This window comes from Hemibagrus wyckioides, linkage group LG25 (genome assembly GCF_019097595.1).
Source record: "Hemibagrus wyckioides isolate EC202008001 linkage group LG25, SWU_Hwy_1.0, whole genome shotgun sequence".
Taxonomy (NCBI): domain Eukaryota; kingdom Metazoa; phylum Chordata; class Actinopteri; order Siluriformes; family Bagridae; genus Hemibagrus; species Hemibagrus wyckioides.
Window position 1 is genome coordinate 13433446 of NC_080734.1, and position 11051 is coordinate 13444496.

General features: G+C 36.7%; 1 long non-coding RNA gene across 1 annotated transcript; it reads right to left on the reverse strand.

Moving 5' to 3' along the window:
* Positions 1 to 366: 366 nt before the first annotated feature.
* LOC131345871 (uncharacterized) lies at positions 367 to 10776 on the reverse strand. The gene is made up of 3 exons (XR_009203543.1): positions 10569 to 10776; positions 2962 to 3904; positions 367 to 2806 (listed from the first exon to the last, which is right to left on the reverse strand). It is a non-coding gene; the product is annotated as an uncharacterized LOC131345871 (long non-coding RNA).
* Positions 10777 to 11051: the final 275 nt, after the last annotated feature.

Below are 11051 nucleotides of genomic sequence, written 5' to 3' on the forward strand. Positions count from 1 at the left end.
TAAATCGGTGGTTGGGGTTATTGTTTAAAAAATGGTGTTCCAGTTTGGGATGCTGATTGTGTGAAGTGTGATGTGAGGTAATGTTGATTATTCTTCCAGTGTTTTATGCCTCTTATACCACAGCAAATTATCAATGAGTACAAATTTTACTTAATTATAAAGAGTGTGTGTTTTTTTTAATCAGTGACATACTGGGAATTTGCCTGGACAAAACATGGAAACACTCGTAATGGTTTCTAAAAACGAAATTTTATTAGGTAAACTAAATCATGTCATTTTCAGGAACCAATGATTAAAAATAATACACCAAACAATTATAGAGCAAACATCATCCGTAAGGAGGTGCAGCCTATACTACAGGGCAGAATGGGCAATAAATTACTCGTTACCTTCAACACACTGCCCATACCTTCGGGATAAATTTGGATATGCAAATCCATTTATTGTTCATTTGGCTTTGCAAACAAAAAGGAAACATTAAAGTCCAACTTTCAACTAACAAACAAATATTTTATTCAAGACAACACATAACACTGACACAGGCATGGTCAAACACATTTTTGACCTCCTGTGCCTTACATGTAACCCCCTTATCACCTTACTGAAATACACTTAAAATACAAAATACTTTAATGTCCAGAACAAAATTTACAAATCAATACAATAGCTCCAACAGCTACTTTAGTTCATTCTTTTTTTCCAGAGTTTATTACTGATATATTTATATTGTTTTTTGAATGTTTGAATGTTAGCTGCTTAGCTATAATATTCACCTCCTCATTACCCTCCAGTCCAACACGAGCTGGTCCCTATAAGAGTTATTTCTGTTAAAATGTCTTCCCATGATGATTTTCCACTCAATAAAAGTGATGTGTATGAATCAGAGCAACACTTGGTAGGATTTCTTCCATCCACTGTAGAGCAGTTAACGACAATAAAAGAACTAGGAAATAAATAGGAAAATAAATATATGTATACCAAAATATATGCGAATGATACAATGCAATAAGACATTTCCGAATTGCCTGTCACAGGGCTATTGTGCTTAAATGCTTATATTGCTCATTTCAAATTGCCATTTTCAGTATGGTTTTTGTTTTTTGAGTATATTTATTATTATGCAATACTATTTTCCATGTTACACTCAGACACCGGAGTATCATTCAGGCCTGACTTTGACTCGGGTAACCATGGACATGTATGTGAGGGTGTGATTTGACAAAACACAGGTGTGTCGCATAATAATTTATCTAGAAATTACAAGATTTACTTAGTGCATAAATAGGCAACATAGCATTAATGACTAGTTATTTGCAAAGAAAATTGTCTAAAATAATTGTCACCATTTAGATGTAAATGTTTGCCTTAAAATAAGCTTTAAAATGCACTGTTACGGATGCCAATAAAGCAGTGGCATGTCCTTAGAGGTATGGGGTTTAGAGAAAATCAGGTGAACTCCTTTGGTCACAAAGCCTGTCCCAAGTGAAAAATCCTGACTTTATGTGGATGCAGATTTCTGTGACAGGAAATAAAAAAAATTGACTGTTTGGTCTGCCACAAGCACAGTACGATTAAGAGCTTTGACCTCTCTTATGCTGAGATCCAGCTTCACTTTATTATCTCGATATCGAAAAATACAGCAGTTCGACTCTGAACATCTGAACATGCATTATGTGATCGGATACTGAAATACAAAATATTTATAGGATATCACATTCAGAGCTGATTTAAAATGTGTAGTGAATAGTTAATATTTACACCAAGTATTTAACGCTCTGTGGACTTCTTTTGTTTATTTTAGCATGTACAATGCTGAGTCAGATAAAACAGAGGCATTTTGCAGTTTATTCTGAAAATAACATTAGCCATTTATTCTCTTATTAACAACCAATCTGACAAGACTTCAAATTCAGCATCAAGTAGGAGCAGTCACATAGCCATCCTGGTGAAAAGGAGAATAAAACTGCAGGTTTTCAGGTTTGCAGCACCTTCAGACTGAATGTTTTCATTATGAGTTTCACCGTACAGTACAGAATGAATAGTACATTAAAGTATAAACTGCTCCTTCAAGTACATAAAAAACACAACAGCACTAACTGAATACTCAGATTCTCAGACACTGAATTCACCTGAAAGGAAATTTTGTTTCTTTTGTCACAAGATCAGCAATACAGCTCACATTAACCAAGCAAATCCCAGCTGCTTTTTAGACTTCTGAATGTCAATAGTCTTATTCAGCTTCTTTATGCCTCGAGTTCTACTGCACACATAACTAGGCAGCTGAACTCCGGATTCCTGCTGAACTTCATAACTCGATCTAACGCCTCCAAACAAAGGTCTGTGTCTTCCACCAATACCCACCTTTGAGGCCTTGTGCAAAAGGGAGGTGTTTCCCCAAGCTCTCCTTGCTAGCTCTCTGAATCACATAGTCCTGAAACTGATTCTCTTCCTCTGCAATAAGCTTCGCATTCCTCTCCGTAGACTCCTGCTCTTGGTTTTTCATGAGCTGCTCCTTTGCATGCTTCTCACTTTCGATGCAGCCAAAAGTATAGTTTGTAGTTATGTTAAATAAAGTCTAAAGAAATGTAGTTATGTTAAATAAAGTTTTTACATAAAGCAAAAAAAAATTGAGCTGATTCACCATCTGATAGACATAAGAGTCTTGTAGCATTCTGGCTGCTACCTTTTTTTTCTGATCCTTGACTTGATGCTTTCGAAGGAAAAGGAGATCTGTTGCTTTGCTTGAATGAAGCATCTCAGCAGCGTTCTGCTTCTCCTCTTGCTTCTTGTACTTCAGCTCTTTTTGCTAAAATGGTATAATTGAAGACAGAACTACATTTAAATGCCCCAAAATATTAATCAAGTAACAGAAACCATTTAAAAAGTCTAAACCTTTTAAGGTAAAATATTGCCTTGTTTTGACTCCCTATAGTTTAACATATTCCCCAAACTGGAATTTACCAGTGCTTCTCTGTGTTCAGCAATGCTCTTCAACATGGCTGCTTTCTTCTCCTCCTTCTCACATGGTTGTTCATCCTGCTTGGCCATAGCTTCTGCAGCTGCCTTGGAAATTAGCTCTTCTTCATTGTTGGTATTCTCTTGGAGATGTGCTGCTAGTTAGTCAGCAATGACTTCCCTGCAACAAGAAACTCACTGCAACAATAAATGATCATCACACAAATAAGTTACAGTATATTATATGACAAATGTATGTGGACAGCTGACTACACCCATATGTGGGTCTTCTCCAAAGTTGGAGGCAGACAATGTTCTAGAATGTCTTGTACACTGTAAAATTACAATTTTGCATGAAGAATACTAGTAACCATGACTGACAAAAAGCATCTGATCCAACAAGTGGCAAAGAGAAGGTGTATGGACCATGTTGAGGTTTAAAAAATTTTTTTTCAAGCTTCAACATTTTGTCTTTAGCCTTAACAACAAGCTTCGTTTTCTCTTCTTCCACCTCTTGTTTCTCGGCCTCAGACACTTGGAAGATTTTCGTATTTGCAAAGTGTCCCTGATTAAAGATTAAAAGAAAATACAGGAGATTAGTCATATTTTATGGTAATCTAGAGGTGGTTACATTCACCACATTACATTGAATCACTATATTCAATTATATAACATGAGAACATGCAATTGGAGAGCACACAGGGTGAAGGAGGGAACTGAACCCTTAACCCTGTAGGGTTTTTTACAGCTTTTTTTTTTTGCTCGCTGCCCTCAAGTTTAAGAAATGACTACTTGATAAGCCTTCATGATGTTTCTCTCTTCCTCTTGCTTCTTCTGCTTGCACAGGGTTTGTTCCATTTCATAGACCTCTTGGAAATGCTTGAGTGTTTCTGCCTCTTTCTTCTTTTCCATTATCTCCTCTTCTCTTGCTTGCTCATGCTCCTGAATCCTAATAAACAAGGACACTGTTATAATTCGATTGTTTCGATACAATTTCGATTGTTTATGGCAAAATGCAGACTCATTCGAATCATAGCACAGTCATTTTTATTTGCTTTACTATTCACTGCCTTATATTACACACTGCACATACAAAAATGTTGTTGTTGTTGTTGGTCTTTCAACTGCTCCCTGTTTGGGGTCGCCATAGCGGATCATCTGGTCCGCATCTTTTTGATTTTGGCACAGGTTTTATGACAGAAGGGCATACAGAAATAATACTTTTAAACACCCCTAAAGCAAGACATATACTGTGCACAGCATATTATATGGTATGGTATGACGGAAATGATACTGTATTTTAGAAATGTTAACAGAAAACCTTACAAACATTTTAACTTTTTAGGATAATATTGCAATTTATTTGAAACTGATAACTCCCATACAAATTTACAGCATTTGCTACATCAGACTTAAATAGTTTGTATTGTTGATTGGACAGACAACGTGTATGCCAGGGGTCTCCGACTTGTTTTTCCTCTGACAAAATGAAGGTGGACAAGAGCTACTCATGTTATAGTATATATAAATATACAAGTCAAAACATCATTAAAACAGAAATAAGTCACTTATAAACCAGAGACCAGGCTAGGAGAATCTACTAATGGAAATTTGATCTTTGCAATGTTATAATTAAATGTAAGAGGAAAACAATTCAGGCCTCTAACTTTAGAAAACCTATAATTAGGGATAATTTTCCAAAGTGAAGAGGGATTATTAAGGAAATTATTGAGCCAGTTCATTTTAAAAGTGTTTTTTAAGGTGGTAAAACCCCAAAAAATCCAGCTCCCCTTTGTTTTATTACATTAATCATTAATGATTTTCTAATAAAGTGGATTATGTTTTTCCAAACAACATTGTTTAACATGCTTTCTATATTTTTAATGTTCCTTTATCAGCCTCCAAGGAGAGAGCTGCATAAGTGGGTCTAGACCAGGGGTCTACAACATGTTGCTCACTTCTGAGTAGCTTACCTAAAGGTTCACAGAATATGTACAAAATTGATAAAATCAAATCATCCATTCAACTTGAAAGCTGTTGGTGTTTCAACAGTGTTAGGAATAAAGCTACGATGCTGCCAAAGCAAAAGCATGGAATGAATCTATCTGCTGCACGAACATGGAGGATGTGTGCTGTAGACATTTCTTATTAGTGCAACTGGTGTTTCAGAATAAAGCACTGTATATTATTTTCCACGGCACATGCATATGAATGCCATAAAAATATTATTATTTAATCACATAAAGTCCAATACAATTTCAGGTCGCTTAACAAAATTAATAATGCCTTCAATATTAACAGTGTTCCTTTTTTTGCAAAAAAAAAAAAGTATTTTTCAGTCTTGCTGAGGCCCTCAGGGCATGTGCTAGATTATTTGTAAGTAACAGTTTGATGATAAATAACAGAATCCATGTGAATGAATGAAATCTGACAATAGTAACAACAACTGATTTTTCAGTTCACACAAAAATAGCTTATTTAGCTGGTTTGCTTTATGGCAGTACGCTATGTAAATACATTTTACTAATAATATAAAATGAGTAGCTTTTGGCCACCTTAATATTGTCAAAGTAGCTCTTTGAGGAAAAATAGTTGGAGACCCCTGGTTTATAGCTATAGTGGTTCTTTTAATCTAATGTCTGCAAAACAAGTTAGTTCCTATTATCACTTAGGTCATAATAACTATAAACAGTAATTCCCCTAACCAGCCTCTTTTTTATTTAGTTAAATAAGATTAATTTTATTTTATAGGTCTGCGTCTGCACCTAGTAGGCTTTTGTAAACCTTGGGCTTCCAAAGGATACCATATATATATACCATGTATATATATATATATATACATACACACATGTAAGCAGATGTGCAGAGAATTAGTGTTTGTATTACTTTATATTTATTAAATTGTATTATCATTATTGTCATTATTATTGTTAATTTGTGGATCATATAAACTACATAGCCAAAGGTTTGTGGATACCTGATCATATATTCATATGTGGGTCTGAAACACCTGTTCAAGATTTAGTCCTTCTGTCCTATTATGACCTCTCCTTTACTTTAGGTTTTGAGTATATCTGTGTGGGATTTGCAAATACAGCCACAAGAGTATTAGCGAGGTCAGACATTGATGACAGGTGCGGAGGTCTGGCATGTAGTCAGTGTTCAGTGGGGTTGCGATAAGGGCTCTGTGCTGGACAGTCAGGTTCTTCCACTCCATCCTTGGCAAACCATGTCTTCATGGAGCTTTTGTCATACCGAAAAAAGTCTGAGCCTCGTCTGAGCCTCGTCTGAGTTCCACTGAAGGTAAGTTGTAATGCTACTGCATACAAAGAAATTCTAGACAAATCTGTGTTTCCGATATTGATGCAACAGTTAAGGGAAGAACCACATATGAGTGTAACAAGTGTCCACAAACTATTGGCTATTAAGTGTATTAAAGTGTTACATATTAGAAGAGAGTTTGTAGGAATGTTTAACTGCACAGCCCATACTTATGTCTAATCTGTGCAGTAGAAATGACTCATGGGTGCATTAGCAAATGTGCAGAGAAATAGTGTATGTATGAAAGTTTATGCTCAAGGATTAGCACAATGTATGACAAACCCATCATCACCACTGTGATACCTGATTAGAAATTGAGCAAGTAGCCTACACAGGCAAGTCCGGGCATAATAGTCTGACGATTTGGATTTATTTATCAATTTAAAAGGCAACGACTGAAATAAAGCTATGAAGCAATCATAAATAGTTGGAATCACATCATACAGGCTTGCAAAACATCTAGACAGAAAAAGAAGTCATTTTTATCTTGTTTTCAAACTTTGCAGCATTATATCATGTACATCTATAACAATTCTCTTACCGTTACTCAGAAAAGCAGGACCCAGGTTTAACTCATTTGGAGTGCTTATCCTTAATGTTGCACTCACTGACATACATAAAAAATCCCTACCATATCTTGCTCTGGCCACCGTGTATAGACCCCCAGGGCCCTACACTGATTTTCTTAATGAGTTTGCACATTTATTCTCAGATCTTTTGAACAGTTTTGACAAAGTTTTAATTGTAGGAGACTTTAACATTCATGTAGACGATGCTAACGATGCGTTAGGACTCGCATTTATAGATTTACTAAATTCCTTTGAGGTTAAACAAAACATTAATAGACCAACTCATTGTTTTAATCATACACTAGACTTAGTTATATCACATGGGACTGATGTTACTGATATTGCCGTTCTACCTCGAGGCAATGATATCACAGACCATCACCTCTTAGTGTACACTCTACCTGTAGAACATATTAGACACGTCTCTCCACGTTATCAATTTGGTAGAAGTATAACTCCGACCACTAAAGACAGATTTACAAGCAATCTGCCAGATCTCTCTCAACTTCTTACTAGACCCCTAAATGCAGATAATTTAGATGAAGTAACTAACAACATAGGCACTATTTTCACCAGCATACTAGACACTGTTACCCCCATCCGACTAAAAAAGGTCAGAGATAAAACACCTGCACCATGGTACGATAGTCATACTCACTCCCTCAAGAGAGCAACCCGTAACCTCGAGCGAAAGTGCAGAAAAACCAAATTAGAAGTTTTTAGAATTGCGTTTAAAGACAGTTTCTCCAGCTATAGAAAGGCTATAAAAGCTGATAGGGCTGAGCATCTGAGCAAACTGATAGAAATAAACCAAAACAGATTCCGAATAAGAATCCCAGATTCTTATTCAGTACAGTGGCTAGACTAACAAAACATCAGATTTCTGGAGAGAGTATTTCATCACAGTTTAGTAGTGAGGACTTTATGAATTTCTTCAATGAAAAAATTGATAGTATTAGGAACAAAATAATGGATGTTCAACCTTTGACAGCATCCGGTGATCTAGACCAGCCTAAAGCTCCACATTTAAAGCTACAATGCTTTACAAGTATAGGGCAGGAAGAGCTATTTAAACTTAACACCACAGCTAAATCAATAACGTGTTTGTTAGATCCAATTCCAACTAGCTTGCTGAAAGAAGTGATACATGCAGCTGGAGAGCCTCTTCTCAATATTATTAACTCCTCATTATATCCAGGTCATGTCCCAAAATCTCTCAAGTTAGCAGTTATTAAGCCTCTTCTTAAGAAACTGAAACTAGACCCTAATGAAATATCAAATTACAGACCTATTTCAAACCTTGCATTTATATCAAAAATACTAGAAAAAGTGGTGTCAGCTCAATTATGCTCCTTCCTACAGGAAAACAATATCCTTGAAGAATTTCAGTCAGGTTTTAGGCCCCATCATAGTACAGAAACTGCACTAGTTAAAATCACTAATGACTTGCTTTTAGCTTTGGACCAAGGCTGCATCTCAGTTTTAGTCCTGCTTGATCTTAGTGCTGCGTTCGACACTATAGATCATAACATTCTCGTAGATCGCTTACAAAATCACATAGGTATGCAGGGACAGGCATTAAAATGGTTTAGATCCTACCTGTCTGATCGATACCACTTTGTAGATTTAAATGGAGAACTGTCCAGTGTAGTGCCAGTGAAATACGGGGTCCCACAAGGATCAGTTTTAGGACCTCTGCTTTTCTCGATATACATGCTTCCATTGGGTAACATCAATAGAAGGCATGGGATTAGTTTCCATTGTTATGCCGATGATACCCAGTTATATATCTCATCAAAACCAGATGAAATATCTAATTTGTCTAGATTAACTGAGTGTGTTAAAGATATTAAAGATTGGATGACCAATAATTTTCAATTACTAAACTCTGATAAGACAGAGATATTACTTATTGGTCCAAAACCAGTACACAGAAGCTCTCACAATTCAGCTTGCATTTAGAAGGATGTACTATTACTACTAGCTCAACAGTGAAAGACCTGGGCGTAATATTAGACAGCAAATTGTCCTTTAAAAATCATATTTCCAATATTACAAAAACAGCCTTCTTCCATCTTAGGAATATTGCCAAGCTTAGGAACATTTTATCTGCATCTGATGCAGAAAAGTTAGTTCATGCATTCATGACCTCCAGACTGGACTATTGTAATGCATTACTAGGTGGTTGTCCTGCATCTTCAATAAACAAGCTACAGTTAGTCCAGAATGCAGCCGCCAGAGTTCTTACCAGATCAAGAAAATATGATCATATAACCCCAATATTATCATCCCTGCACTGGCTACCTGTTAAACTTAGAATTGACTATAAATTAGCACTGCTACGTTCAAGGCTCTAAATGGTTTAGCTCCCACATATCTAGCCAGTCTTCTAACACGTTACAATCCACCACCCTCTTTAAGATCACAAAACTCCAGACTTCTGGTAGTTCCCAGAATATCAAAGTCCACAAAAGGGGGTAGAGCGTTTTCGTATTTAGCTCCTAAACTTTGGAATAGTCTTTCTGACAGTGTTCAGGGCTCAGACACAGTCTCCCAGTTTAAAAGTAGATTAAAGACATATCTCTTTAGTCTGGCATACATTTAACACATCCCATAACCTTATGCTCCAGTACATCTGATTAAATGCACATTATCATCTAGTGCTGCTAATATTATGAACAGAAGCTACACTAATTCTGTTCCATTGTTTCCCTTCTTCTACCCATCCCAAGGCATACAGAGACTGTGACGGCTCCAGTGGCATCCGGAGATGGACCAGCTCCAGCCGGGTTCTGCTTTGTGAGGATTGGGGTATTCAAAGCAACGCTGTGGACGACAACAACCTCCTTATTGATTTACATAATATTCTACACATGCTGTATCGGCATCACACAATTGACTACACATAAATGCACAATATTATCACACTCTCCGCTGTCACCCAAATGAGGATGGGTTCCCTTTTGAGTCTGGTTCCTCTCAAGGTTTCTTCCTCATACCATCTAAGGGAGTTTTTCCTTGCCACAGTCACCTCAGGCTTGCTCACTTGGGATAACATCTAGGACTGTTTGTCTGTTTATCTTTATTGCTTTCTTATGTTGTTTCTTATGTAAAGCTGCTTTGAGACAATGCTCTTTGTTAAAAGCACTATACAAATAAAATTGAATTGAATTGAACAAGGTAAAGATTTACACCTGTGTCCATAGGGGTAGTGTGTAGACCTGACTAAAATGATAAGCCTTTGGACCTATTATATAAAAGTAGGCAAGGTTATTATATGTTTTGTCCTAAAAGCCCATTCTGGTTCTGATAGAAAGTCAGGGCTGTTTTGGCAGCAAAATCATACATACATGCATATACACACACATAACTTAATTATGGTGTAGAAGGTGGGGACTGGATTGTGCCCTACCCAACTGTACAATTGTTTCACACTAGAAATAATGGCCTTTGGGTTGGTTGTTTAAACCTGTTTGCAATGCTCGGAGCAGGCTATTTATAGGGGATGAAATCTGGCAACCCAGTGTGAACGCGCGCGCATATGTGTATGTGTGTGTGTGTGTGTGTGTTATGAAAGTGAACTGAGGTGTATACTGAGCTTCAGTCCCGCTTATCACAGCGCAGATCTTCGTTCAATCTCCACACGATCTATTTGTGAAAAACTCTCTCCGGCAGCGACAGACATATTCCCGTAAGTAGTCGTTATGAAACTGTTTGACTTACACACAGTTTTGCTCCGGGATTCTTCCTGGTAAAGTTTTGGACTTTTCGATCCTGGATGAAGTTGTAGGCTTTTTGCAGGTAAAGCTTTGTGTTCAGAAATGAGACCGGGTGTAGTTTGTGTGCAGAGACTGTCATATTTTTTTTTTTGTGTACAAGTCGTGCTGTGGTTTTGCTGGCACGGGTTTGTTTATCTTTCTCCTACACTGGACTTCCCATGTGTCAGATTAGAGCAGCTAGTGCGCAGGTGCACACCATTATTATTATTGTTGTTGTTGTTGTTGTTGTTGTTATAGCCTGTGCTCAGAGATTTGCAGATATTGATACACTTTGAACAAAAAATTAAGCACACTTTATTAAAACTGACATAAATAGTTAAAAATCCAAATTATGTGATAAAATAATTAGTTAACAGGATGTTATGAACTAGTATATTTGTTAAGGAATATTTATACGTGACTGGGAGTCGAGTCTAAAGTATTTGGT